The 25,658-nt window shown below is 46.8% G+C and overlaps 42 non-coding genes across 42 annotated transcripts; all 42 read left to right on the top strand.

The window, feature by feature from the left end:
- Window positions 1–578: 578 nt before the first annotated feature.
- On the top strand, window positions 579–650 carry trnap-agg. The gene has a single exon. It is a non-coding gene; the product is annotated as a tRNA-Pro (tRNA).
- Window positions 651–1,235: 585 nt separating this feature from the next.
- Window positions 1,236–1,308, top strand: trnaf-gaa. Its single transcript has one exon. It is a non-coding gene; the product is annotated as a tRNA-Phe (tRNA).
- Window positions 1,309–1,966: 658 nt separating this feature from the next.
- On the top strand, window positions 1,967–2,038 carry trnap-cgg. Its single transcript has one exon. It is a non-coding gene; the product is annotated as a tRNA-Pro (tRNA).
- Window positions 2,039–2,510: 472 nt separating this feature from the next.
- trnaf-gaa lies at window positions 2,511–2,583 on the top strand. The gene has a single exon. It is a non-coding gene; the product is annotated as a tRNA-Phe (tRNA).
- A 621-nt stretch (window positions 2,584–3,204) lies between these two features.
- On the top strand, window positions 3,205–3,276 carry trnap-agg. The gene has a single exon. It is a non-coding gene; the product is annotated as a tRNA-Pro (tRNA).
- A 583-nt stretch (window positions 3,277–3,859) lies between these two features.
- On the top strand, window positions 3,860–3,932 carry trnaf-gaa. Its single transcript has one exon. It is a non-coding gene; the product is annotated as a tRNA-Phe (tRNA).
- Window positions 3,933–4,053: 121 nt separating this feature from the next.
- trnaq-cug lies at window positions 4,054–4,125 on the top strand. Its single transcript has one exon. It is a non-coding gene; the product is annotated as a tRNA-Gln (tRNA).
- A 464-nt stretch (window positions 4,126–4,589) lies between these two features.
- Window positions 4,590–4,661, top strand: trnap-agg. Its single transcript has one exon. It is a non-coding gene; the product is annotated as a tRNA-Pro (tRNA).
- A 472-nt stretch (window positions 4,662–5,133) lies between these two features.
- trnaf-gaa lies at window positions 5,134–5,206 on the top strand. Its single transcript has one exon. It is a non-coding gene; the product is annotated as a tRNA-Phe (tRNA).
- A 620-nt stretch (window positions 5,207–5,826) lies between these two features.
- On the top strand, window positions 5,827–5,898 carry trnap-agg. The gene has a single exon. It is a non-coding gene; the product is annotated as a tRNA-Pro (tRNA).
- A 582-nt stretch (window positions 5,899–6,480) lies between these two features.
- Window positions 6,481–6,553, top strand: trnaf-gaa. The gene has a single exon. It is a non-coding gene; the product is annotated as a tRNA-Phe (tRNA).
- A 121-nt stretch (window positions 6,554–6,674) lies between these two features.
- On the top strand, window positions 6,675–6,746 carry trnaq-cug. Its single transcript has one exon. It is a non-coding gene; the product is annotated as a tRNA-Gln (tRNA).
- A 467-nt stretch (window positions 6,747–7,213) lies between these two features.
- trnap-cgg lies at window positions 7,214–7,285 on the top strand. The gene has a single exon. It is a non-coding gene; the product is annotated as a tRNA-Pro (tRNA).
- A 478-nt stretch (window positions 7,286–7,763) lies between these two features.
- trnaf-gaa lies at window positions 7,764–7,836 on the top strand. The gene has a single exon. It is a non-coding gene; the product is annotated as a tRNA-Phe (tRNA).
- Window positions 7,837–8,458: 622 nt separating this feature from the next.
- trnap-agg lies at window positions 8,459–8,530 on the top strand. The gene has a single exon. It is a non-coding gene; the product is annotated as a tRNA-Pro (tRNA).
- A 584-nt stretch (window positions 8,531–9,114) lies between these two features.
- Window positions 9,115–9,187, top strand: trnaf-gaa. The gene has a single exon. It is a non-coding gene; the product is annotated as a tRNA-Phe (tRNA).
- Window positions 9,188–9,308: 121 nt separating this feature from the next.
- Window positions 9,309–9,380, top strand: trnaq-cug. Its single transcript has one exon. It is a non-coding gene; the product is annotated as a tRNA-Gln (tRNA).
- A 464-nt stretch (window positions 9,381–9,844) lies between these two features.
- On the top strand, window positions 9,845–9,916 carry trnap-agg. Its single transcript has one exon. It is a non-coding gene; the product is annotated as a tRNA-Pro (tRNA).
- Window positions 9,917–10,391: 475 nt separating this feature from the next.
- On the top strand, window positions 10,392–10,464 carry trnaf-gaa. Its single transcript has one exon. It is a non-coding gene; the product is annotated as a tRNA-Phe (tRNA).
- A 621-nt stretch (window positions 10,465–11,085) lies between these two features.
- On the top strand, window positions 11,086–11,157 carry trnap-agg. Its single transcript has one exon. It is a non-coding gene; the product is annotated as a tRNA-Pro (tRNA).
- A 583-nt stretch (window positions 11,158–11,740) lies between these two features.
- Window positions 11,741–11,813, top strand: trnaf-gaa. The gene has a single exon. It is a non-coding gene; the product is annotated as a tRNA-Phe (tRNA).
- Window positions 11,814–11,935: 122 nt separating this feature from the next.
- Window positions 11,936–12,007, top strand: trnaq-cug. Its single transcript has one exon. It is a non-coding gene; the product is annotated as a tRNA-Gln (tRNA).
- Window positions 12,008–12,471: 464 nt separating this feature from the next.
- On the top strand, window positions 12,472–12,543 carry trnap-agg. Its single transcript has one exon. It is a non-coding gene; the product is annotated as a tRNA-Pro (tRNA).
- A 480-nt stretch (window positions 12,544–13,023) lies between these two features.
- Window positions 13,024–13,096, top strand: trnaf-gaa. The gene has a single exon. It is a non-coding gene; the product is annotated as a tRNA-Phe (tRNA).
- Window positions 13,097–13,718: 622 nt separating this feature from the next.
- trnap-agg lies at window positions 13,719–13,790 on the top strand. Its single transcript has one exon. It is a non-coding gene; the product is annotated as a tRNA-Pro (tRNA).
- A 584-nt stretch (window positions 13,791–14,374) lies between these two features.
- Window positions 14,375–14,448, top strand: trnaf-gaa. Its single transcript has one exon. It is a non-coding gene; the product is annotated as a tRNA-Phe (tRNA).
- A 1,208-nt stretch (window positions 14,449–15,656) lies between these two features.
- Window positions 15,657–15,729, top strand: trnaf-gaa. The gene has a single exon. It is a non-coding gene; the product is annotated as a tRNA-Phe (tRNA).
- Window positions 15,730–16,351: 622 nt separating this feature from the next.
- trnap-agg lies at window positions 16,352–16,423 on the top strand. The gene has a single exon. It is a non-coding gene; the product is annotated as a tRNA-Pro (tRNA).
- A 576-nt stretch (window positions 16,424–16,999) lies between these two features.
- trnaf-gaa lies at window positions 17,000–17,074 on the top strand. Its single transcript has one exon. It is a non-coding gene; the product is annotated as a tRNA-Phe (tRNA).
- A 660-nt stretch (window positions 17,075–17,734) lies between these two features.
- Window positions 17,735–17,806, top strand: trnap-agg. The gene has a single exon. It is a non-coding gene; the product is annotated as a tRNA-Pro (tRNA).
- A 485-nt stretch (window positions 17,807–18,291) lies between these two features.
- trnaf-gaa lies at window positions 18,292–18,365 on the top strand. The gene has a single exon. It is a non-coding gene; the product is annotated as a tRNA-Phe (tRNA).
- Window positions 18,366–18,999: 634 nt separating this feature from the next.
- Window positions 19,000–19,071, top strand: trnap-agg. The gene has a single exon. It is a non-coding gene; the product is annotated as a tRNA-Pro (tRNA).
- Window positions 19,072–19,553: 482 nt separating this feature from the next.
- Window positions 19,554–19,626, top strand: trnaf-gaa. The gene has a single exon. It is a non-coding gene; the product is annotated as a tRNA-Phe (tRNA).
- A 634-nt stretch (window positions 19,627–20,260) lies between these two features.
- On the top strand, window positions 20,261–20,333 carry trnap-agg. Its single transcript has one exon. It is a non-coding gene; the product is annotated as a tRNA-Pro (tRNA).
- A 484-nt stretch (window positions 20,334–20,817) lies between these two features.
- trnaf-gaa lies at window positions 20,818–20,890 on the top strand. Its single transcript has one exon. It is a non-coding gene; the product is annotated as a tRNA-Phe (tRNA).
- A 634-nt stretch (window positions 20,891–21,524) lies between these two features.
- trnap-agg lies at window positions 21,525–21,596 on the top strand. The gene has a single exon. It is a non-coding gene; the product is annotated as a tRNA-Pro (tRNA).
- Window positions 21,597–22,077: 481 nt separating this feature from the next.
- Window positions 22,078–22,150, top strand: trnaf-gaa. Its single transcript has one exon. It is a non-coding gene; the product is annotated as a tRNA-Phe (tRNA).
- A 637-nt stretch (window positions 22,151–22,787) lies between these two features.
- Window positions 22,788–22,859, top strand: trnap-agg. The gene has a single exon. It is a non-coding gene; the product is annotated as a tRNA-Pro (tRNA).
- A 482-nt stretch (window positions 22,860–23,341) lies between these two features.
- On the top strand, window positions 23,342–23,414 carry trnav-gac. The gene has a single exon. It is a non-coding gene; the product is annotated as a tRNA-Phe (tRNA).
- Window positions 23,415–24,048: 634 nt separating this feature from the next.
- On the top strand, window positions 24,049–24,120 carry trnap-agg. The gene has a single exon. It is a non-coding gene; the product is annotated as a tRNA-Pro (tRNA).
- A 489-nt stretch (window positions 24,121–24,609) lies between these two features.
- trnaf-gaa lies at window positions 24,610–24,682 on the top strand. The gene has a single exon. It is a non-coding gene; the product is annotated as a tRNA-Phe (tRNA).
- A 635-nt stretch (window positions 24,683–25,317) lies between these two features.
- Window positions 25,318–25,389, top strand: trnap-agg. The gene has a single exon. It is a non-coding gene; the product is annotated as a tRNA-Pro (tRNA).
- Window positions 25,390–25,658: the final 269 nt, after the last annotated feature.

Here is a 25,658-nt window from a genome sequence, read left to right as displayed (position 1 = left end):
GGTCAGTTACTTTTCCAGTCACTCCTACTGAGTCATTTCTACACTGCAGGAGGGCAGACGTTCCTGCCGATTCTAGGGCCCATGGTGTAACGGTTAGCACTCTGGATTCTGAATCCTTTGAACCTGCTCGCTTATGACCATCAGTGCTTGGCAAGTTGCAGCCTACGTAACAACCTTCTCTGTGGCAGCGTGTCTTAAAAGGGAGTGCCACAGTGGCCTCCTTTAACCGTGCAACTTTGATGAATCAGTCATGATGAGTGTTCCCAAAGAATCCGGAAGAGACATTAAACTGAACAGGAGCAACTTAGAACTAAACTGAGCAGAATGGTGCCACCGTTACCTTCTGCTAAGAAGACAGTTTCTCTTGAGCGAAAAAACAGCATGATGTGTGTGGCAGTACCACAATGTAGCCTTCTGCCTTTTTAATTCAGCTCGTATATTTTGTTGTGGACATTTTAATCAACATTTTACTCCGAAGGCAGTACGATTTAGCGCAATTATGCCAAAATCAAGTTTCTCTGAAATCAAGCCAGTTGCATGAGCCCTCTTTGACAGAGACAGACTGTTGAATGCCCAGTGGCTCGTTGGTCTAGGGGTATGATTCTCGCTTAGGGTGCGAGAGGTCCCGGGTTCAAATCCCGGACGAGCCCACTTTGGAGCTCCTTCTTAGTTCCTCTCCTGCAATTCACACTTGGTCCACCATTTAGCTCTGTGGGCTAGAGCAGTGGTTCTCAACCTCTTTCCTGGAGGTCCCACAACATTGAAACTTTTGCATCTCTCCTTTGTCTGACACACCCATTTCAGGTCTTGGAGTCTCTACTAATGAGCTAATGATCTGAATCAGGTGTGTTTGATTGAGGAGACATGGAAAACCTTTAGTGTTGTGGGGCCTCCAGGAATGTGGTTGGGAACCACTGGGTTAGAGCACCTGAACTGAAAGGAGGTGTTGTTTCTGAGATGGCTCAGATGGGCTGCGCTGCGTGGAGATATGTCAGAAAGAGGTTTTGAGAGGGTCTAGGGTTCAAATCCTGGACGAGCTCCTCTGCAGCTTCGAAACAAAGCTTTTTTTTTTGAGGAGCGGCCTTTCGTCCTGCTTTCTTTGGCTCAATTTCACGCATTGTTAGGTACATGATGTCTATCAATATCGACGTCTCATACTTCTGCTTGGCCTATTACCTGCGGGTTGCGTTAGGTTAAACCGTTAGCTCGGTCGGGTAGGGTTTTGTGCCCCCAATGCCGAAATAGCTCAGTTGGGAGAGCGTTAGACTGAAGATCTGAAGGTCCCTGGTTCGATCCCGGGTTTCGGCAGTGTGGAGCCTGCAGTCCTTTAGGGTCTCCGATCTGATGCTCACTGGTCAGTTGCTTTTCTCAGTCTCTCCTACTGAGTCTTTTCTACACTGCAGAAGGGCAGACGCCCCTGCTGCTGATTGGTTCCATGGTGTAACGGTTAGCACTCTGGACTCTGAATCCAGCAATCCGAGTTCAATCCTTTTAACAACCTGTTAGCTTTTGGACCATCAGTGCTTGGCAAATTGGAGCCTACATCACAACCTTTTCTGTGGCAGCCTGTCTTAAAAGGGAGAGCCACTGTGGCCTCATTTAAATGTGCAACTTTGATGAATCAGACATGGTGAGTGTTCCCAAAGAATCTAGAAGAGGCATAAAACTGAATAGGAACAACATAGAACTAAACTGAGGAGACCGGTTTCACCGTTACCTTCTGCTGAGAAGACCATTTTTCTTCAGTGAAAACAGCATGATGTGTGTAGCAGTGCCGCAATGTAGCCTTCCGCTGTTTGTTTCGGCTCACTTATTTTGTTGTAGACAATTTAATCAACATTATACTTTGAAGGCAGGCCGAGCTAGCGCAAGTACACCAAAATCAAGTTTCTCAGAAATCCGTCCAGTTGTACGAGCCCTCTTTCTGCACTTGCCAGCTACAGAGGCTGGCAGCGAAAGTCCCGGTGGCTCGTTGGTCTAGGGGTATGATTCTCGCTTCGGGTGCGAGAGGTCCCGGGTTCAAATCCCGGACGAGCCCACTTTGGAGCTTCTTCTTTGTTCCTATTCTGCAATTCAAACTTGGTCCAACACTTAGCTCTGTGAGTTAGAGCACTGAAAGGAGGCGTTGCTTCTGAGTTGACTCCAATGGACTGTGCTGCTTGGAGATCTGTCAGAAAGGGCTTTTTGGAAAACTTCAAGACCCTTGTGAACCTTCTTTTCACATTTGCATCCGATGGATTGTTGGTTTTGGGGTATGTGTTTTTTTTTTTTTTGCTTCAGGTGTGAGAGGTCTAGTGTTCAAATCAGTAACGAGTCCCCTTGCAGCTTTGAAACCTTTTTTTTTTTGACGAGCGGCTGTTCGTCCTGCTTTTTTTTTGGCTCAATTTCAAGCATTGTTAGGTACTTGTTGTCTATCGATATCGACGTCTCGTACTTCTACTTGGTCTATTACCTGCGGGTTGTGTTGGGTTAAACCGTTAGCTCAGCCGGTTAGGGTCTTGTGCCCCAATGCCGAAATAGCTCAGTTGGGAGAGCGTTAGACTGAAGATCTAAAGGTCCCTGGTTCGATCCCGGGTTTCGGCATCGTAGAGCCTGCAGTGCTTTTCGGTCTACATTCTGATGCTCACTGGTCAGTTACTTTTCCAGTCACTCCTACTGAGTCATTTCTACACTGCAGGAGGGCAGACGTTCCTGCCGATTCTAGGGCCCATGTTGTAACGGTTAGCACTCTGGATTCTGAATCCTTTGAACCTGCTCGCTTATGACCATCAGTGCTTGGCAAGTTGCAGCCTACGCAACAACCTTCTCTGTGGCAGCGTGTCTTAAAAGGGAGTGCCACAGTGGCCTCCTTTAACCGTGCAACTTTGATGAATCAGTCATGATGAGTGTTCCCCAAAGAATCCGGAAGAGACATTAAACTGAACAGGAGCAACTTAGAACTAAACTGAGCAGAATGGTGCCACCGTTACCTTCTGCTAAGAAGACAGTTTCTCTTGAGCGAAAACAGCATGATGTGTGTGGCAGTACCACAATGTAGCCTTCTGCTGTTTAATTCAGCTCGTATATTTTGTTGTGGACATTTTAATCAACATTTTACTCCGAAGGCAGTACGATTTAGCGCAATTATGCCAAAATCAAGTTTCTCTGAAATCAAGCCAGTTGCATGAGCCCTCTTTGACAGAGACAGACTGCTGAATGCCCAGTGGCTCGTTGGTCTAGGGGTATGATTCTCGCTTAGGGTGCGAGAGGTCCCGGGTTCAAATCCCGGACGAGCCCACTTTGGAGCTCCTTCTTAGTTCCTCTCCTGCAATTCACACTTGGTCCACCATTTAGCTCTGTGGGCTAGAGCAGTGGTTTTCAACCTCTTTCCTGGAGGTCCCCCAACATTGAAACTTTTGCATCTCTCCTTTGTCTGACACACCCATTTCAGGTCTTGGAGTCTCTACTAATGAGCTAATGATCTGAATCAGGTATGTTTGATTGAGGAGACATGGAAAACCTTTAGTGTTGTGGGGCCTCCAGGAATGTGGTTGGGAAACACTGGGTTAGAGCACCTGAACTGAAAGGAGGTGTTGTTTCTGAGATGGCTCAGATGGGCTGCGCTGCGTGGAGATATGTCAGAAAGAGGTTTTGAGAGGTCTAGGGTTCAAATCCTGGACGAGCTCCTCTGCAGCTTCGAAACGAAGCTTTTTTTTTTGAGGAGCGGCCTTTCGTCCTGCTTTCTTTGGCTCAATTTCACGCATTGTTAGGTACATGATGTCTATCAATATCGACGTCTCATACTTCTGCTTGGTCTGTTACCTGCGGGTTGCGTTAGGTTAAACCGTTAGCTCGGTCGGATAGGGTTTTGTGCCCCAATTCCGAAATAGCTCTGTTGGGAGAGCGTTAGACTGAAGATCTATAGGTCCCTGGTTCGATCCCGGGTTTCGGCAGTGTGGAGCCTGCAGTCCTTTAGGGTCTCCGATCTGATGCTCACTGGTCAGTTGCTTTTCTCTGTCTCTCCTACTGAGTCTTTTCTACACTGCAGAAGGGCAGACGCCCCTGCTGCTGATTGGTTCCATGGTGTAACGGTTAGCACTCTGGACTCTGAATCCAGCAATCCGAGTTCAAATCTCGGTGGAACATGTTAGCTTTTGACCATCAGTGCTTGGCAAATTGGAGCCTACATCACAACCTTTTCTGTGGCAGCCTGTCTTAAAAGGGAGTGCCACTGTGGCCTCATTTAAATGTGCAACTTTGATGAATCAGACATGGTGAGTGTTCCCAAAGAATCTAGAAGAGGCATAAAACTGAATAGGAACAACATAGAACTAAACTGAGGAGACCGGTTTCACCGTTACCTTCTGCTGAGAAGACCATTTTTCTTCAGTGAAAACAGCATGATGTGTGTAGCAGTGCCGCAATGTAGCCTTCCGCTGTTTGATTCAGCTCACTTATTTTGTTGTAGACAATTTAATCAACATTATACTTTGAAGGCAGGCCGAGCTAGCGCAAGTACACCAAAATCAAGTTTCTCAGAAATCCGTCCAGTTGTACGAGCCCTCTTTCTGCACTTGCCAGCTACAGAGGCTGGCAGCGAAAGTCCCGGTGGCTCGTTGGTCTAGGGGTATGATTCTCGCTTCGGGTGCGAGAGGTCCCGGGTTCAAATCCCGGACGAGCCCACTTTGGAGCTTCTTCTTTGTTCCTATTCTGCAATTCAAACTTGGTCCAACACTTAGCTCTGTGAGTTAGAGCACTGAAAGGAGGCGTTGCTTCTGAGTTGACTCCAATGGACTGTGCTGCTTGGAGATCTGTCAGAAAGGGCTTTTTGGAAAACTTCAAGACCCTTGTGAACCTTCTTTTCACATTTGCATCCGATGGATTGTTGGTTTTGGGGGTTATTTTTTTTTTTTTTTTTTTTGCTTCAGGTGTGAGAGGTCTAGTGTTCAAATCAGTAACGAGTCCCCTTGCAGCTTTGAAACCACTTTTTTTGACGAGCGGCTGTTCGTCCTGCTTTTTTTGGCTCAATTTCAAGCATTGTTAGGTACTTGTTGTCTATCGATATCGACGTCTCGTACTTCTACTTGGTCTATTACCTGCGGGTTGTGTTGGGTTAAACCGTTAGCTCAGCCGGTTAGGGTCTTGTGCCCCAATGCCGAAATAGCTCAGTTGGGAGAGCGTTAGACTGAAGATCTAAAGGTCCCTGGTTCGATCCCGGGTTTCGGCATCGTAGAGCCTGCAGTGCTTTTCGGTCTACATTCTGATGCTCACTGGTCAGTTACTTTTCCAGTCACTCCTACTGAGTCATTTCTACACTGCAGGAGGGCAGACGTTCCTGCCGATTCTAGGGCCCATGGTGTAACGGTTAGCACTCTAGATTCTGAATCCTTTGAACCTGCTCGCTTATGACCATCAGTGCTTGGCAAGTTGCAGCCTACGCAACAACCTTCTCTGTGGCAGCGTGTCTTAAAAGGGAGTGCCACAGTGGCCTCCTTTAACCGTGCAACTTTGATGAATCAGTCATGATGAGTGTTCCCAAAGAATCCGGAAGAGACATTAAACTGAACAGGAGCAACTTAGAACTAAACTGAGCAGAATGGTCCCACCGTTACCTTCTGCTAAGAAGACAGTTTCTCTTGAGCGAAAACAGCATGATGTGTGTGGCAGTACCACAATGTAGCCTTCTGCTGTTTAATTCAGCTCGTATATTTTGTTGTGGACATTTTAATCAACATTTTACTCCGAAGGCAGTACGATTTAGCGCAATTATGCCAAAATCAAGTTTCTCTGAAATCAAGCCAGTTGCATGAGCCCTCTTTGACAGAGACAGACTGCTGAATGCCCAGTGGCTCGTTGGTCTAGGGGTATGATTCTCGCTTAGGGTGCGAGAGGTCCTGGGTTCAAATCCCGGACGAGCCCACTTTGGAGCTCCTTCTTAGTTCCTCTCCTGCAATTCACACTTGGTCCACCATTTAGCTCTGTGGGCTAGAGCAGTGGTTCTCAACCTCTTTCCTGGGTCCCCCAACATTGAAACTTTTGCATCTCTCCTTTGTCTGACACACCCATTTCAGGTCTTGGAGTCTCTACTAATGAGCTAATGATCTGAATCAGGTGTGTTTGATTGAGGAGACATGGGAAACCTTTAGTGTTGTGGGGCCTCCAGGAATGTGGTTGGGAACCACTGGGTTAGAGCACCTGAACTGAAAGGAGGTGTTGTTTCTGAGATGGCTCAGATGGGCTGCGCTGCGTGGAGATATGTCAGAAAGAGGTTTTGAGAGGTCTAGGGTTCAAATCCTGGACGAGCTCCTCTGCAGCTTCGAAACGAAGCTTTTTTTTTTTGAGGAGCGGCCTTTCGTCCTGCTTTCTTTGGCTCAATTTCACGCATTGTTAGGTACATGGTGTCTATCAATATCGACGTCTCATACTTCTGCTTGGCCTATTACCTGCGGGTTGCGTTAGGTTAAACGGTTAGCTCGGTCGGGTAGGGTTTTGTGCCCCAATGCCGAAATAGCTCAGTTGGGAGAGCGTTAGACTGAAGATCTAAAGGTCCCTGGTTCGATCCCGGGTTTCGGCAGTGTGGAGCCTGCAGTCCTTTAGGGTCTCCGATCTGATGCTCACTGGTCAGTTGCTTTTCTCTGTCTCTCCTACTGAGTCTTTTCTACACTGCAGAAGGGCAGACGCCCCTGCTGCTGATTGGTTCCATGGTGTAACGGTTAGCACTCTGGACTCTGAATCCAGCAATCCGAGTTCAAATCTCGGTGGAACCTGTTAGCTTTTGACCATCAGTGCTTGGCAAATTGGAGCCTACATCACAACCTTTTCTGTGGCAGCCTGTCTTAAAAGGGAGTGCCACTGTGGCCTCATTTAAATGTGCAACTTTGATGAATCAGACATGGTGAGTGTTCCCAAAGAATCTAGAAGAGGCATAAAACTGAATAGGAACAACATAGAACTAAACTGAGCAGACCGGTTTCACCGTTACCTTCTGCTGAGAAGACCATTTTTCTTCAGTGAAAACAGCAGCATGATGTGTGTAGCAGTGCCGCAATGTAGCCTTCCGCTGTTTGTTTCGGCTCACTTATTTTGTTGTAGACAATTTAATCAACATTATACTTTGAAGGCAGGCCGAGCTAGCGCAAGTACACCAAAATCAAGTTTCTCAGAAATCCGTCCAGTTGTACGAGCCCTCTTTCTGCACTTGCCAGCTACAGAGGCTGGCAGCGAAAGTCCCGGTGGCTCGTTGGTCTAGGGGTATGATTCTCGCTTCGGGTGCGAGAGGTCCCGGGTTCAAATCCGGGACGAGCCCACTTTGGAGCTTCTTCTTTGTTCCTATTCTGCAATTCAAACTTGGTCCAACACTTAGCTCTGTGAGTTAGAGCACTGAAAGGAGGCGTTGCTTCTGAGTTGACTCCAATGGACTGTGCTGCTTGGAGATCTGTCAGAAAGGGCTTTTTGGAAAACTTCAAGACCCTTGTGAACCTTCTTTTCACATTTGCATCCGATGGATTGTTGGTTTTGGGGTGTGTATTTGTTTTTTTTTTTTTTTTGCTTCAGGTGTGAGAGGTCTAGTGTTCAAATCAGTAACGAGTCCCCTTGCAGCTTTGAAACCACTTTTTTTTTGACGAGCGGCTGTTCGTCCTGCTTTTTTTTTGGCTCAATTTCAAGCATTGTTAGGTACTTGTTGTCTATCGATATCGACGTCTCGTACTTCTACTTGGTCTATTTCCTGCGGGTTGTGTTGGGTTAAACCGTTAGCTCAGCCGGTTAGGGTCTTGTGCCCCAATGCCGAAATAGCTCAGTTGGGAGAGCGTTAGACTGAAGATCTAAAGGTCCCTGGTTCGATCCCGGGTTTCGGCATCGTAGAGCCTGCAGTGCTTTTCGGTCTACATTCTGATGCTCACTGGTCAGTTACTTTTCCAGTCACTCCTACTGAGTCATTTCTACACTGCAGGAGGGCAGACGTTCCTGCCGATTCTAGGGCCCATGGTGTAACGGTTAGCACTCTGGATTCTGAATCCTTTGAACCTGCTCGCTTATGACCATCAGTGCTTGGCAAGTTGCAGCCTACGTAACAACCTTCTCTGTGGCAGCGTGTCTTAAAAGGGAGTGCCACAGTGGCCTCCTTTAACCGTGCAACTTTGATGAATCAGTCATGATGAGTGTTCCCAAAGAATCCGGAAGAGACATTAAACTGAACAGGAGCAACTTAGAACTAAACTGAGCAGAATGGTCCCACCGTTACCTTCTGCTAAGAAGACAGTTTCTCTCTTGAGCGAAAACAGCATGATGTGTGTGGCAGTACCACAATGTAGCCTTCTGCTGTTTAATTCAGCTCGTATATTTTGTTGTGGACATTTTAATCAACATTTTACTCCGAAGGCAGTACGATTTAGCGCAATTATGCCAAAATCAAGTTTCTCTGAAATCAAGCCAGTTGCATGAGCCCTCTTTGACAGAGACAGACTGCTGAATGCCCAGTGGCTCGTTGGTCTAGGGGTATGATTCTCGCTTAGGGTGCGAGAGGTCCCGGGTTCAAATCCCGGACGAGCCCACTTTGGAGCTCCTTCTTAGTTCCTCTCCTGCAATTCACACTTGGTCCACCATTTAGCTCTGTGGGCTAGAGCAGTGGTTCTCAACCTCTTTCCTGGAGGTCCCCCAACATTGAAACTTTTGCATCTCTCCTTTGTCTGACACACCCATTTCAGGTCTTGGAGTCTCTACTAATGAGCTAATGATCTGAATCAGGTGTGTTTGATTGAGGAGACATGAAAAAACCTTTAGTGTTGTGGGGCCTCCAGGAATGTGGTTGGGAACCACTGGGTTAGAGCACCTGAACTGAAAGGAGGTGTTGTTTCTGAGATGGCTCAGATGGGCTGCGCTGCGTGGAGATATGTCAGAAAGAGGTTTTGAGAGGTCTAGGGTTCAAATCCTGGACGAGCTCCTCTGCAGCTTCGAAACGAAGCTTTTTTTTTGAGGAGCGGCCTTTCGTCCTGCTTTCTTTGGCTCAATTTCACGCATTGTTAGGTACATGATGTCTATCAATATCGACGTCTCATACTTCTGCTTGGCCTATTACCTGCGGGTTGCGTTAGGTTAAACCGTTAGCTCGGTCGGGTAGGGTTTTGTGCCCCCAATGCCGAAATAGCTCAGTTGGGAGAGCGTTAGACTGAAGATCTAAAGGTCCCTGGTTCGATCCCGGGTTTCGGCAGTGTGGAGCCTGCAGTCCTTTAGGGTCTCCGATCTGATGCTCACTGGTCAGTTGCTTTTCTCAGTCTCTCCTACTGAGTCTTTTCTACACTGCAGAAGGGCAGACGCCCCTGCTGCTGATTGGTTCCATGGTGTAACGGTTAGCACTCTGGACTCTGAATCCAGCAATCCGAGTTCAAATCTCGGTGGAACCTGTTAGCTTTTGACCATCAGTGCTTGGCAAATTGGAGCCTACATCACAACCTTTTCTGTGGCAGCCTGTCTTAAAAGGGAGTGCCACTGTGGCCTCATTTAAATGTGCAACTTTGATGAATCAGACATGGTGAGTGTTCCCAAAGAATCTAGAAGAGGCATAAAACTGAATAGGAACAACATAGAACTAAACTGAGGAGACCGGTTTCACCGTTACCTTCTGCTGAGAAGACCATTTTTCTTCAGTGAAAACAGCATGATGTGTGTAGCAGTGCCGCAATGTAGCCTTCCGCTGTTTGATTCAGCTCACTTATTTTGTTGTAGACAATTTAATCAACATTATACTCTGAAGGCAGGCCGAGCTAGCGCAAGTACACCAAAATCAAGTTTCTCAGAAATCCGTCCAGTTGTACGAGCCCTCTTTCTGCACTTGCCAGCTACAGAGGCTGGCAGCGAAAGTCCCGGTGGCTCGTTGGTCTAGGGGTATGATTCTCGCTTCGGGTGCGAGAGGTCCCGGGTTCAAATCCCGGACGAGCCCACTTTGGAGCTTCTTCTTTGTTCCTATTCTGCAATTCAAACTTGGTCCAACACTTAGCTCTGTGAGTTAGAGCACTGAAAGGGAGGCGTTGCTTCTGAGTTGACTCCAATGGACTGTGCTGCTTGGAGATCTGTCAGAAAGGGCTTTTTGGAAAACTTCAAGACCCTTGTGAACCTTCTTTTCACATTTGCATCCGATGGATTGTTGGTTTTGGGGTATGTTGTGTTTTTTGTTTTTTTTTGCTTCAGGTGTGAGAGGTCTAGTGTTCAAATCAGTAACGAGTCCCCTTGCAGCTTTGAAACCACTTTTTTTTGACGAGCGGCTGTTCGTCCTGCTTTTTTTGGCTCAATTTCAAGCATTGTTAGGTACTTGTTGTCTATCGATATCGACGTCTCGTACTTCTACTTGGTCTATTACCTGCGGGTTGTGTTGGGTTAAACCGTTAGCTCAGCCGGTTAGGGTCTTGTGCCCCAATGCCGAAATAGCTCAGTTGGGAGAGCGTTAGACTGAAGATCTAAAGGTCCCTGGTTCGATCCTGGGTTTCGGCATCGTAGAGCCTGCAGTGCTTTTCGGTCTACATTCTGATGCTCACTGGTCAGTTACTTTTCCAGTCACTCCTACTGAGTCATTTCTACACTGCAGGAGGGCAGACGTTCCTGCCGATTCTAGGGCCCATGGTGTAACGGTTAGCACTCTGGATTCTGAATCCTTTGAACCTGCTCGCTTATGACCATCAGTGCTTGGCAAGTTGCAGCCTACGCAACAACCTTCTCTGTGGCAGCGTGTCTTAAAAGGGAGTGCCACAGTGGCCTCCTTTAACCGTGCAACTTTGATGAATCAGTCATGATGAGTGTTCCCAAAGAATCCGGAAGAGACATTAAACTGAACAGGAGCAACTTAGAACTAAACTGAGCAGAATGGTGCCACCGTTACCTTCTGCTAAGAAGACAGGTTTCTCTTGAGCGAAAACAGCATGATGTGTGTGGCAGTACCACAATGTAGCCTTCTGCTGTTTAATTCAGCTCGTATATTTTGTTGTGGACATTTTAATCAACATTTTACTCCGAAGGCAGTACGATTTAGCGCAATTATGCCAAAATCAAGTTTCTCTGAAATCAAGCCAGTTGCATGAGCCCTCTTTGACAGAGACAGACTGCTGAATGCCCAGTGGCTCGTTGGTCTAGGGGTATGATTCTCGCTTAGGGTGCGAGAGGTCCCGGGTTCAAATCCCGGACGAGCCCACTTTGGAGCTCCTTCTTAGTTCCTCTCCTGCAATTCACACTTGGTCCACCATTTAGCTCTGTGGGCTAGAGCAGTGGTTCTCAACCTCTTTCCTGGAGGTCCCCCAACATTGAAACTTTTGCATCTCTCCTTTGTCTGACACACCCATTTCAGGTCTTGGAGTCTCTACTAATGAGCTAATGATCTGAATCAGGTGTGTTTGATTGAGGAGACATGGAAAACCTTTAGTGTTGTGGGGCCTCCAGGAATGTGGTTGGGAACCACTGGGTTAGAGCACCTGAACTGAAAGGAGGTGTTGTTTCTGAGATGGCTCAGATGGGCTGCGCTGCGTGGAGATATGTCAGAAAGAGGTTTTGAGAGGTCTAGGGTTCAAATCCTGGACGAGCTCCTCTGCAGCTTCGAAACGAAGCTTTTTTTTTTGAGGAGCGGCCTTTCGTCCTGCTTTCTTTGGCTCAATTTCACGCATTGTTAGGTACATGATGTCTATCAATATCGACGTCTCATACTTCTGCTTGGCCTATTACCTGCGGGTTGCGTTAGGTTAAACGGTTAGCTCGGTCGGATAGGGTTTTGTGCCCCAATGCCGAAATAGCTCAGTTGGGAGAGCGTTAGACTGAAGATCTAAAGGTCCCTGGTTCGATCCCGGGTTTCGGCAGTGTGGAGCCTGCAGTCCTTTAGGGTCTCCGATCTGATGCTCACTGGTCAGTTGCTTTTTCTCAGTCTCTCCTACTGAGTCTTTTCTACACTGCAGAAGGGCAGACGCCCCTGCTGCTGATTGGTTCCATGGTGTAACGGTTAGCACTCTGGACTCTGAATCCAGCAATCCGAGTTCAAATCTCGGTGGAACCTGTTAGCTTTTGACCATCAGTGCTTGGCAAATTGGAGCCTACATCACAACCTTTTCTGTGGCAGCCTGTCTTAAAAGGGAGTGCCACTGTGGCCTCATTTAAATGTGCAACTTTGATGAATCAGACATGGTGAGTGTTCCCAAAGAATCTAGAAGAGGCATAAAACTGAATAGGAACAACATAGAACTAAACTGAGGAGACCGGTTTCACCGTTACCTTCTGCTGAGAAGACCATTTTTCTTCAGTGAAAACAGCATGATGTGTGTAGCAGTGCAGCAATGTAGCCTTCCGCTGTTTGTTTCGGCTCACTTATTTTGTTGTAGACAATTTAATCAACATTATACTTTGAAGGCAGGCCGAGCTAGCGCAAGTACACCAAAATCAAGTTTCTCAGAAATCCGTCCAGTTGTACGAGCCCTCTTTCTGCACTTGCCAGCTACAGAGGCTGGCAGCGAAAATCCCGGTGGCTCGTTGGTCTAGGGGTATGATTCTCGCTTCGGGTGCGAGAGGTCCCGGGTTCAAATCCCGGACGAGCCCACTTTGGAGCTTCTTCTTTGTTCCTATTCTGCAATTCAAACTTGGTCCAACACTTAGCTCTGTGAGTTAGAGCACTGAAAGGAGGCGTTGCTTCTGAGTTGACTCCAATGGACTGTGCTGCTTGGAGATCTGTCAGAAAGGGCTTTTTGGAAAACTTCAAGACCCTTGTGAACCTTCTTTTCACATTTGCATCCGATGGATTGTTGGTTTTGGGGTATGTGTGTGTTTTTTTTTTTTTTTTGCTTCAGGTGTGAGAGGTCTAGTGTTCAAATCAGTAACGAGTCCCCTTGCAGCTTTTGAAACCACTTTTTTTTGACGAGCGGCTGTTCGTCCTGCTTTTTTTTGGCTCAATTTCAAGCATTGTTAGGTACTTGTTGTCTATCGATATCGACGTCTCGTACTTCTACTTGGTCTATTACCTGCGGGTTGTGTTGGGTTAAACCGTAGCTAGCTCAGCCGGTTAGGGTCTTGTGCCCCAATGCCGAAATAGCTCAGTTGGGAGAGCGTTAGACTGAAGATCTAAAGGTCCCTGGTTCGATCCCGGGTTTCGGCATCGTAGGCCCTGCAGTGCTTTTCGGTCTACATTCTGATGCTCACTGGTCAGTTACTTTTCCAGTCACTCCTACTGAGTCATTTCTACACTGCAGGAGGGCAGACGTTCCTGCCGATTCTAGGGCCCATGGTGTAACGGTTAGCACTCTGGATTCTGAATCCTTTGAACCTGCTCGCTTATGACCATCAGTGCTTGGCAAGTTGCAGCCTACGTAACAACCTTCTCTGTGGCAGCGTGTCTTAAAAGGGAGTTCCATAGTGGCCTCCTTTAACCGTGCAACTTTGATGAATCAGTCATGATGAGTGTTCCCAAAGAATCCGGAAGAGACATTAAACTGAACAGGAGCAACTTAGAACTAAACTGAGCAGAATGGTCCCACCGTTACCTTCTGCTAAGAAGACAGTTTTTCTCTTGAGCGAAAACAGCATGATGTGTGTGGCAGTACCACAATGTAGCCTTCTGCTGTTTAATTCAGCTCGTATATTTTGTTGTGGACATTTTAATCAACATTTTACTCCGAAGGCAGTACGATTTAGCGCAATTATGCCAAAATCAAGTTTCTCTGAAATCAAGCCAGTTGCATGAGCCCTCTTTGACAGAGACAGACTGCTGAATGCCCAGTGGCTCGTTGGTCTAGGGGTATGATTCTCGCTTAGGGTGCGAGAGGTCCCGGTTTCAAATCCCGGACGAGCCCACTTTGGAGCTCCTTCTTAGTTCCTCTCCTGCAATTCCACACTTGGTCCACCATTCAGCTCTGTGGGCTAGAGCAGTGGTTCTCAACCTCTTTCCTGGAGGTCCCCCAACATTGAAACTTTTGCATCTCTCCTTTGTCTGACACACCCATTTCAGGTCTTGGAGTCTCTACTAATGAGCTAATGATCTGAATCAGGTGTGTTTTGATTGAGGAGACATGGAAAACCTTTAGTGTTGTGGGGCCTCCAGGAATGTGGTTGGGAACCACTGGGTTAGAGCACCTGAACTGAAAGGAGGTGTTGTTTCTGAGATGGCTCAGATGGGCTGCGCTGCGTGGAGATATGTCAGAAAGAGGTTTTGAGAGGTCTAGGGTTCAAATCCTGGACGAGCTCCTCTGCAGCTTCGAAACGAAGCTTTTTTTTTGAGGAGCGGCCTTTCGTCCTGCTTTCTTTGGCTCAATTTCACGCATTGTTAGGTACATGGTGTCTATCAATATCGACGTCTCATACTTCTGCTTGGCCTATTACCTGCGGGTTGCGTTAGGTTAAACCGTTAGCTCGGTCGGATAGGGTTTTGTGCCCCAATGCCGAAATAGCTCAGTTGGGGAGAGCGTTAGACTGAAGATCTAAAGGTCCCTGGTTCGATCCCGGGTTTCGGCAGTGTGGAGCCTGCAGTCCTTTAGGGTCTCCGATCTGATGCTCACTGGTCAGTTGCTTTTCTCAGTCTCTCCTACTGAGTCTTTTCTACACTGCAGAAGGGCAGACGCCCCTGCTGCTGATTGGTTCCATGGTGTAACGGTTAGCACTCTGGACTCTGAATCCAGCAATCCGAGTTCAAATCTCGGTGTACTATGTTAGCTTTTGACCATCAGTGCTTGGCAAATTGGAGCCTACATCACAACCTTTTCTGTGGCAGCCTGTCTTAAAAGGGAGTGCCACTGTGGCCTCATTTAAATGTGCAACTTTGATGAATCAGACATGGTGAGTGTTCCCAAAGAATCTAGAAGAGGCATAAAACTGAATAGGAACAACATAGAACTAAACTCAGCAGACCGGTTTCACCGTTACCTTCTGCTGAGAAGACCATTTTTCTTCAGTGAAAACAGCATGATGTGTGTAGCAGTGCCGCAATGTAGCCTTCCGCTGTTTGTTTCGGCTCACTTATTTTGTTGTAGACAATTTAATCAACATTATACTTTGAAGGCAGGCCGAGCTAGCGCAAGTACACCAAAATCAAGTTTCTCAGAAATCCGTCCAGTTGTACGAGCCCTCTTTCTGCACTTGCCAGCTACAGAGGCTGGCAGCGAAAGTCCCGGTGGCTCGTTGGTCTAGGGGTATGATTCTCTCTTCGGGTGCGAGAGGTCCCGGGTTCAAATCCGGGACGAGCCCACTTTGGAGCTTCTTCTTTGTTCCTATTCTGCAATTCAAACTTGGTCCAACACTTAGCTCTGTGAGTTAGAGCACTGAAAGGAGGCGTTGCTTCTGAGTTGACTCCAATGGACTGTGCTGCTTGGAGATCTGTCAGAAAGGGCTTTTTGGAAAACTTCAAGACCCTTGTGAACCTTCTTTTCACATTTGCATCCGATGGATTGTTGGTTTTGGGGGTATGTGTTTTTTTTTTTTTTTTTTTTTGCTTCAGGTGTGAGAGGTCTAGTGTTCAAATCAGTAACGAGTCCCCTTGCAGCTTTGAAACCACTTTTTTTTGATGAGCGGCTGTTCGTCCTGCTTTTTTTTGGCTCAATTTCAAGCATTGTTAGGTACTTGTTGTCTATCGATATCGACGTCTCGTACTTCTACTTGGTCTATTACCTGCGGGTTGTGTAGGGGTTAAACCGTTAGCTCAGCCGGTTAGGGTCTTGTGCCCCAATGCCGAAATAGCTCAGTTGGGAGAGCGTTAGACTGAAGATCTAAAGGTCCCTGGTTCGATCCCGGGTTTCGGCATCGTAGAGCCTGCAGTGCTTTTCGGTCTACATTCTGATGCTCACTGGTCAGTTACTTTTCCAGTCACTCCTACTGAGTCATTTCTACACTGCAGGAGGGCAGACGTTCCTGCCGATTCTAGGGCCCATGGTGTAACGGTTAGCACTCTGGATTCTGAATCCTTTGAACCTGCTCGCTTATGACCATCAGTGCTTGGCAAGTTGCAGCCTACGTAACAACCTTCTCTGTGGCAGCGTGTCTTAAAAGGGAGTGCCACAGTGGGCCTCCTTTAACCGTGCAACTTTGATGAATCAGTCATGATGAGTGTTCCCAAAGAATCCGGAAGAGACATTAAACTGAACAGGAGCAACTTAGAACTAAACTGAGCAGAATGGTCCCACCGTTACCTTCTGCTAAGAAGACAGTTTCTCTTGAGCGAAAACAGCATAATGTGTGTGGCAGTACCACAATGTAGCCTTCTGCTGTTTTAATTCAGCTCGTATATTTTGTTGTGGACATTTTAATCAACATTTTACTCCGAAGGCAGTACGATTTAGCGCAATTATGCCAAAATCAAGTTTCTCTGAAATCAAGCCAGTTGCATGAGCCCTCTTTGACAGAGACAGACTGCTGAATGCCCAGTGGCTCGTTGGTCTAGGGGTATGATTCTCGCTTAGGGTGCGAGAGGTCCCGGGTTCAAATCCCGGACGAGCCCACTTTGGAGCTCCTTCTTAGTTCCTCTCCTGCAATTCACACTTGGTCCACCATTTAGCTCTGTGGGCTAGAGCAGTGGTTCTCAACCTCTTTCCTGGAGGTCCCCCAAAATTGAAACTTTTGATCTCTCCTTTGTCTGACACACCCATTTCAGGTCTTGGAGTCTCTACTAATGAGCTAATGATCTGAATCAGGTGTGTTTGATTGAGGAGACATGGAAAACCTTTAGTGTTGTGGGGCCTCCAGGAATGTTTGGGAACCACTGGGTTTGCACCTGAACTGAATGGATTGTTGTTTCTGGGATGGCTCAGATGGGCTGCGCTGCGTGGAGATATGTCAGAAAGTGGTTTTGAGAGGTCTAGGGTTCAAATCCTGGACGAGCTCCTCTGCAGCTTCGAAACGAAGCTTTTTTTTGAGGAGCGGCCTTTCGTCCTGCTTTTTTTTGGCTCAATTTCACGCATTGTTAGGTACATGATGTCTATCAATATCGACGTCTCATACTTCTGCTTGGCCTATTACCTGCGGGTTGCGTTAGGTTAAACCGTTAGCTCGGTCGGTTAGGGTTTTGTGCCCCAATGCCGAAATAGCTCAGTTGGTAGAGAGCGTTAGACTGAAGATCTAAAGGTCCCTGGTTCGATCCCTGGTTTCGGCAGTGTGGAGCCTGCAGTCCTTTAGGGTCTCCGATCTGATGCTCACTGGTCAGTTGATTTTTCAGTCTCTCCTACTGAGTCTTTTCTACACTGCAGGAGGGCAGACGTTCCTGCCGATTCTAGGGCCCATGGTGTAACGGTTAGCACTCTGGACTCTGAATCCAGCAATCCGAGTTCAAATCTCGGAGGAACCTGTTAGATTTTGACCATCAGTGCTTGGCAAATTGGAGCCTACATCACAACCTTTTCTGTGGCAGCCTGTCTTAAAAGGGAGTGCAACTGTGGCCTCCTTTAAACCGTGCAACTTTGATGAATCAGACATGGTGAGTGTTCCCAAAGAATCTAGAAGAGGCATAAAACTGAATAGGAACAACATAGAACTAAACTGAGCAGAATGGTCCCACCGTTACCTTCTGCTAAGAAGACAGTTTCTCTTGAGCGAAAACAGCATGATGTGTGTGGCAGGTACCGCAATGTAGCCTTCTGCTGTTTAATTCAGCTCGTATATTTTGTTGTAGACATTTAATCAAGATTTTACTCCGAAGGCAGTACGATCTAGCGCAATTATGCCAAAATCGAGTTTCTCAGAAATCCAAGCCAGTTGCATGAGCCCTCTTTCTGCACTTGCCAGTACAGAGACTGGCACTGCTGAACTGCCCAGTGGCTCGTTGGTCTAGGGGTATGATTCTCGCTTAGGGTGCGAGAGGTCCCGGGTTCAAATCCGGGACGAGCCCACTTTGGAGCTTCTTCTTTGTTCCTATTCTGCAATTCAAACTTGGTCCAACGCTTTAGCTCTGTGATCACTTGCACTGAAAGGAGGCGTTGCTTCTGACTTTTGACTCCAATGGACTGTGCTGCTGGGAGATCTGTCAGAAAGGGCTTTTTCTGAAAACTTCATGACCCTTGTGAACCTTCTTTTCATATTTGCATCCGATGGATTGTTGGTTTTGGGGTATGTGTTTTTTTTTTTTTTTTTTTTTTTTGCTTCAGGTGTTAGAGGTCTAGTGTTCAAATCCGTAACGAGTCCCCTTGCAGCTTTGAAAACCACTTTTTTTTTAAGGAGCGGCCTTTCGTCCTGCTTTTTTTGGCTCAATTTCAAGCATTGTTAGGTACTTGTTGTCTATCGATATCGACGTCTCGTACTTCTACTTGGTCTATTACCTGCGGGTTGCGTTAGGTTAAACCGTTAGCTCGGTCGGTTAGGGTCTTGTGCCCCAATGCCGAAATAGCTCAGTTGGGAGAGCGTTAGACTGAAGATCTAAAGGTCCCTGGTTCGATCCCGGGGTTTCGGCAGTGTGGAGCCTGCTGTCCTTTTTGGTCTACATTCTGATGATCACTGGCCAGTTACTTTTTCATTCACTCCTACTGAGTCATTCCTACACTGCAGGAGGGCAGACGTTCCTGCCGATTCTAGTGCCCATGGTGTAACGGTTAGCACTCTGGATTCTGAATCCTTTGAACCTGCTAGCTTTTGACCATCAGTGCTGTGCAAATTGCAGCCTACGTAACAACCTTCTCTGTGGCAGCGTGTTTTAAAAGGGAGTGTCACGGTGGCCTCCTTTAACCGTGCAACTTTGATGAATCAGTCATGATGAGTGTTCCCAAAGAATCCAGAAGAGACATTAAACTGAACAGGAACAACATAGAACTAAACTGAGCAGAATGGTGCCACCGTTACCTTCTGCTAAGAAGACAGTTTCTCTTGAGCGAAAACAGCATGATGTGTGTGGCAGTACCGCAATGTAGCCTTCTGCTGTTTAATTCAGCTCGTATATTTTGTTGTAGACATTTTAATCAAGATTTTACTCCGAAGGCAGTACGATCTAGGGCAATTATGCCAAAATCGAGTTTCTCAGAAATCCAGCCAGTTGCATGAGCCCTCTTTCTGCACTTGCCAGGTGTAGAGACAGACTGCTCAATGCCCAGTGGCTCGTTGGTCTAGGGGTATGATTCTCGCTTAGGGTGCGAGAGGTCCCGGGTTCAAATCCCGGACGAGCCCACTTTGGAGCTTCTCCTTTGTGTTCCTATTCTGCAATTCAAACTTGGTCCAACGCTTTGTGCGTTAGATCACTTGCACTGAAAGGAGGCGTTGCTTCTGAGTTGACTCCAATGGGCTGTGCTGCTGGGAGATCTGTCAGAAAGGCTTTTTAGAAAACTTCATGGCCCTTGTGAACCTTCTTTTCATATTTGCATCCGATGGATTGTTGGTTTTGGGGTATGTGTTTTTTTTTTGTTCGTTTTTTTTGCTTCAGGTGTTAGAGGTCTAGTGTTCAAATCCGTAACGAGTCCCCTTGCAGCTTCGAAACCACTTTTTTTTTTAAGGAGCGGCCTTTCGTCCTGCTTTTTTTGGCTCAATTTCAAGCATTGTTAGGTACTTGTTGTCTATCGATATTGACGTCTCGTACTTCTACTTGGTCTATTACCTGCGGGTTGCGTTAGGTTAAACCGTTAGCTCGGTCGGTTATGGTCTTGTGCCCCAATGCCGAAATAGCTCAGTTGGGAGAGCGTTAGACTGAAGATCTAAAGGTCCCTGGTTCGATCCCGGGTTTCGGCAGTGTGGAGCCTGCTGTCCTTTTTGGTCTACATTCTGATGATCACTGGCCAGTTACTTTTTCATTCACTCCTACTGAGTCATTCCTACACTGCAGGAGGGCAGACGTACCTGCCGATTCTTTTGCCCATGGTGTAACGGTTAGCACTCTGGATTCTGAATCCTTTGAACCTGCTAGCTTTTGACCATCAGTGCTTGGCAAATTGCAGCCTACGTAACAACCTTCTCTGTGGCAGCGTGTTTTAAAAGGGAGTGTCACGGTGGCCTCCTTTAACCGTGCAACTTTGATGAATCAGTCATGATGAGTGTTCCCAAAGAATCCAGAAGAGACATTAAACTGAACAGGAACAACATAGAACTAAACTGAGCAGAATGGTGCCACCGTTACCTTCTGCTAAGAAGACAGTTTCTCTTGAGCGAAAACAGCATGATGTGTGTGGCAGTACCGCAATGTAGCCTTCTGCTGTTTAATTCAGCTCGTATATTTTGTTGTAGACATTTTAATCAAGATTTTACTCCGAAGGCAGTACGATCTAGGGCAATTATGCCAAAATCGAGTTTCTCAGAAATCAGGCCAGTTGCATGAGCCCTCTTTCTGCACTTGCCAGGTGTAGAGACAGACTGCTCAATGCCCAGTGGCTCGTTGGTCTAGGGGGTATGATTCTCGCTTAGGGTGCGAGAGGTCCCGGGTTCAAATCCCAGACGAGCCCACTTTGGAGCTTCTCCTTTGTTCCTATTCTGCAATTCAAACTTGGTCCAACGCTTTGTGCGTTAGATCACTTGCACTGAAAGGAGGCGTTGCTTCTGAGTTGACTCCAATGGGCTGTGCTGCTGGGAGATATGTCAGAAAGGGCTTTTTAGAAAACTTCATGGCCCTTGTGAACCTTCTTTTCATATTTGCATCCGATGGATTGTTGGTTTTGGGGTATGTGTGTTTTTTTTTTTTTTCGTTGTTTGTTTGCTTCAGGTGTTAGAGGTCTAGTGTTCAAATCCGTAACGAGTCCCCTTGCAGCTTCGAAACCACTTTTTTTTAAGGAGCGGCCTTTCGTCCTGCTTTTTTTGGCTCAATTTCAAGCATTGTTAGGTACTTGTTGTCTATCGATATCGACGTCTCGTACTTCTACTTTGTCTATTACCTGCGGGTTGCGTTAGGTTAAACCGTTAGCTCGGTCGGTTATGGTCTTGTGCCCCAATGCCGAAATAGCTCAGTTGGGAGAGCGTTAGACTGAAGATCTAAAGGTCCCTGGTTCGATCCCGGGTTTCGGCAGTGTGGAGCCTGCTGTCCTTTTTGGTCTACATTCTGATGATCACTGGCCAGTTACTTTTTCATTCACTCCTACTGAGTCATTCCTACACTGCAGGAGGGCAGACGTTCCTGCCGATTCTAGTGCCCATGGTGTAACGGTTAGCACTCTGGATTCTGAATCCTTTGAACCTGCTAGCTTTTGACCATCAGTGCTTGGCAAATTGCAGCCTACGTAACAACCTTCTCTGTGGCAGCGTGTTTTAAAAGGGAGTGTCACGGTGGCCTCCTTTAACCGTGCAACTTTGACGAATCAGTCATGATGAGTGTTCCCAAAGAATCCAGAAGAGACATTAAACTGAACAGGAACAACATAGAACTAAACTGAGCAGAATGGTGCCACCGTTACCTTCTGCTAAGAAGACAGTTTCTCTTGAGCGAAAACAGCATGATGTGTGTGGCAGTACCGCAATGTAGCCTTCTGCTGTTTAATTCAGCTCGTATATTTTGTTGTAGACATTTTAATCAAGATTTTACTCCGAAGGCAGTACGATCTAGGGCAATTATGCCAAAATCGAGTTTCTCAGAAATCCAGCCAGTTGCATGAGCCCTCTTTCTGCACTTGCCAGGTGTAGAGACAGACTGCTCAATGCCCAGTGGCTCGTTGGTCTAGGGGTATGATTCTCGCTTAGGGTGCGAGAGGTCCCGGGTTCAAATCCCGGACGAGCCCACTTTGGAGCTTCTCCTTTGTTCCTATTCTGCAATTCAAACTTGGTCCAACGCTTTGTGCGTTAGATCACTTGCACTGAAAGGAGGCGTTGCTTCTGAGTTGACTCCAATGGGCTGTGCTGCTGGGAGATCTGTCAGAAAGGGCTTTTTAGAAAACTTCATGGCCCTTGTGAACCTTCTTTTCATATTTGCATCCGATGGATTGTTGGTTTTTGGGGTATGTGTTTTTTTTTTTGTTCGTTTTTTTTGCTTCAGGTTAGAGGTCTAGTGTTCAAATCCGTAACGAGTCCCCTTGCAGCTTCGAAACCACTTTTTTTTTAAGGAGCGGCCTTTCGTCCTGCTTTTTTTTGGCTCAATTTCAAGCATTGTTAGGTACTTGTTGTCTATCGATATCGACGTCTCGTACTTCTACTTGGTCTATTACCTGCGGGTTGCGTTAGGTTAAACCGTTAGCTCGGGCGGTTATGGTCTTGTGCCCCAATGCCGAAATAGCTCAGTTGGGAGAGCGTTAGACTGAAGATCTAAAGGTCCCTGGTTCGATCCCGGGTTTCGGCAGTGTGGAGCCTGCTGTCCTTTTTGGTCTACATTCTGATGATCACTGGCCAGTTACTTTTTCATTCACTCCTACTGAGTCATTCCTACACTGCACGAGGGCAGACGTTCCTGCCGATTCTAGTGCCCATGGTGTAACGGTTAGCACTCTGGATTCTGAATCCTTTGAACCTGCTAGCTTTTGACCATCAGTGCTTGGCAAATTGCAGCCTACGTAACAACCCTTCTCTGTGGCAGCGTGTTTTAAAAGGGAGTGTCACGGTGGCCTCCTTTTAACCGTGCAACTTTGATGAATCAGTCATGATGAGTGTTCCCAAAGAATCCAGAAGAGACATTAAACTGAACAGGAACAACATAGAACTAAACTGAGCAGAATGGTGCCACCGTTACCTTCTGCTAAGAAGACAGTTTTCTCTTGAGCGAAAACAGCATGATGTGTGTTGCAGTACCGCAATGTAGCCTTCTGCTGTTTAATTCCGCTCGTATATTTTGTTGTAGACATTTTAATCAAGATTTTACTCCGAAGGCAGTACGATCTAGGGCAATTATGCCAAAATCGAGTTTCTCAGAAATCCAGCCAGTTGCATGAGCCCTCTTTCTGCACTTGCCAGGTGTAGAGACAGACTGCTCAATGCCCAGTGGCTCGTTGGTCTAGGGGTATGATTCTCGCTTAGGGTGCGAGAGGTCCCGGGTTCAAATCCCAGACGAGCCCACTTTGGAGCTTCTCCTTTGTTCCTATTCTGCAATTCAAACTTGGTCCAACGCTTTGTGCGTTAGATCACTTGCACTGAAAGGAGGCGTTGCTTCTGAGTTGACTCCAATGGGCTGTGCTGCTGGGAGATCTGTCAGAAAGGGCTTTTTAGAAAACTTCATGGCCCTTGTGAACCTTCTTTTCATATTTGCATCCGATGGATTGTTGGTTTTGGGGTATTTTTTTTTTTTTTTTGTTCGTTTTTTTTGCTTCAGGTGTTATAGGTCTAGTGTTCAAATCCGTAACGAGTCCCCTTGCAGCTTTGAAACCACTTTTTTTTAAGGAGCGGCCTTTCGTCCTGCTTTTTTTTGGCTCAATTTCAAGCATTGTTAGGTACTTGTTGTCTATCGATATCGACGTCTCGTACTTCTACTTGGTCTGTTACCTGCGGGTTGCGTTAGGTTAAACCGTTAGCTCGGTCGGTTACGGTCTTGTGCCCCAATGCCGAAATAGCTCAGTTGGGAGAGCGTTAGACTGAAGATCTAAAGGTCCCTGGTTCGATCCCGGGTTTCGGCAGTGTGGAGCCTGCTGTCCTTTTTGGTCTACATTCTGATGATCACTGGCCAGTTACTTTTTCATTCACTCCTACTGAGTCATTCCTACACTGCAGGAGGGCAGACGTACCTGCCGATTCTAGTGCCCATGGTGTAACGGTTAGCACTCTGGATTCTGAATCCTTTGAACCTGCTAGCTTTTGACCATCAGTGCTTGGCAAATTGCAGCCTACGTAACAACCTTCTCTGTGGCAGCGTGTTTTAAAAGGGAGTGTCACGGTGGCCTCCTTTAACCGTGCAACTTTGATGAATCAGTCATGATGAGTGTTCCCAAAGAATCCAGAAGAGACATTAAACTGAACAGGAACAACATAGAACTAAACTGAGCAGAATGGTGCCACCGTTACCTTCTGCTAAGAAGACAGTTTCTCTTGAGCGAAAACAGCATGATGTGTGTGGCAGTACCGCAATGTAGCCTTCTGCTGTTTAATTCAGCTCGTATATTTTGTTGTAGACATTTTAATCAAGATTTTACTCCGAAGGCAGTACGATCTAGGGCAATTATGCCAAAATCGAGTTTCTCAGAAATCCAGCCAGTTGCATGAGCCCTCTTTCTGCACTTGCCATGTGTAGAGACAGATTGCTCAATGCCCAGTGGCTCGTTGGTCTAGGGGTATGATTCTCGCTTAGGGTGCGAGAGGTCCTGGGTTCAAATCCCGGGCGAGCCCACTTTGGAGCTTCTCCTTTGTTCCTATTCTGCAATTCAAACTTGGTCCAACGCTTTGTGCGTTAGAGTCACTTGCACTGAAAGGAGGCGTTGCTTCTGAGTTGACTCCAATGGGCTGTGCTGCTGGGAGATCTGTCAGAAAGGGCTTTTTAGAAAACTTCATGGCCCTTGTGAACCTTCTTTTCATATTTGCATCCGATGGATTGTTGGTTTTGGGGTATGTGTTTTTTTTTTTGTTCGTTTTTTTTGTTTGTTGCTTCAGGTGTTAGAGGTCTAGTGTTCAAATCCGTAACGAGTCCCCTTGCAGCTTCGAAACCACTTTTTTTTAAGGAGCGGCCTTTCGTCCTGCTTTTTTTTGGCTCAATTTCAAGCATTGTTAGGTACTTGTTGTCTATCGATATCGACGTCTCGTACTTCTACTTGGTCTATTACCTGCGGGTTGCGTTAGGTTAAACCGTTAGCTCGGTCGGTTATGGTCTTGTGCCCCAATGCCGAAATAGCTCAGTTGGGAGAGCGTTAGACTGAAGATCTAAAGGTCCCTGGTTCGATCCCGGGTTTCGGCAGTGTGGAGCCTGCTGTCCTTTTTGGTCTACATTCTGATGATCACTGGCCAGTTACTTTTTCATTCACTCCTACTGAGTCATTCCTACACTGCAGGAGGGCAGACGTTCCTGCCGATTCTAGTGCCCATGGTGTAACGGTTAGCACTCTGGATTCTGAATCCTTTGAACCTGCTAGCTTTTGACCATCAGTGCTTGGCAAATTGCAGCCTACGTAACAACCTTCTCTGTGGCAGCGTGTTTTAAAAGGGAGTGTCACGGTGGCCTCCTTTAACAGTGCAACTTTGATGAATCAGTCATGATGAGTGTTCCCAAAGAATCCAGAAGAGACATTAAACTGAACAGGAACAACATAGAACTAAACTGAGCAGAATGGTGCCACCGTTACCTTCTGCTAAGAAGACAGTTTCTCTTGAGCGAAAACAGCATGATGTGTGTTTGCAGTACCGCAATGTAGCCTTCTGCTGTTTAATTCCGCTCGTATATTTTGTTGTAGACATTTTAATCAAGATTTTACTCCGAAGGCAGTACGATCTAGGGCAATTATGCCAAAATCGAGTTTCTCAGAAATCCAGCCAGTTGCATGAGCCCTCTTTCTGCACTTGCCAGGTGTAGAGACAGATTGCTCAATGCCCAGTGGCTCGTTGGTCTAGGGGTATGATTCTCGCTTAGGGTGCGAGAGGTCCCGGGTTCAAATCCCAGACGAGCCCACTTTGGAGCTTCTCCTTTGTTCCTATTCTGCAATTCAAACTTGGTCCAATGCTTTGTGCGTTAGATCACTTGCACTGAAAGGAGGCGTTGCTTCTGAGTTGACTCCAATGGGCTGTGCTGCTGGGAGATCTGTCAGAAAGGGCTTTTTAGAAAACTTCATGGCCCTTGTGAACCTTCTTTTCATATTTGCATCCGATGGATTGTTGGTTTTGGGGTATGTGTTTTTTTTTTTGTTCGTTTTTTTTGCTTCAGGTGTTAGAGGTCTAGT

This window comes from Cyprinus carpio, chromosome B11 (assembly GCF_018340385.1).
Source record: "Cyprinus carpio isolate SPL01 chromosome B11, ASM1834038v1, whole genome shotgun sequence".
In the NCBI taxonomy this organism is placed as follows: Eukaryota; Metazoa; Chordata; class Actinopteri; order Cypriniformes; family Cyprinidae; genus Cyprinus; species Cyprinus carpio.
The sequence above is the reverse complement of the archived record's forward strand: the minus strand, read 5'-3'. Positions and strand labels throughout refer to the sequence as shown.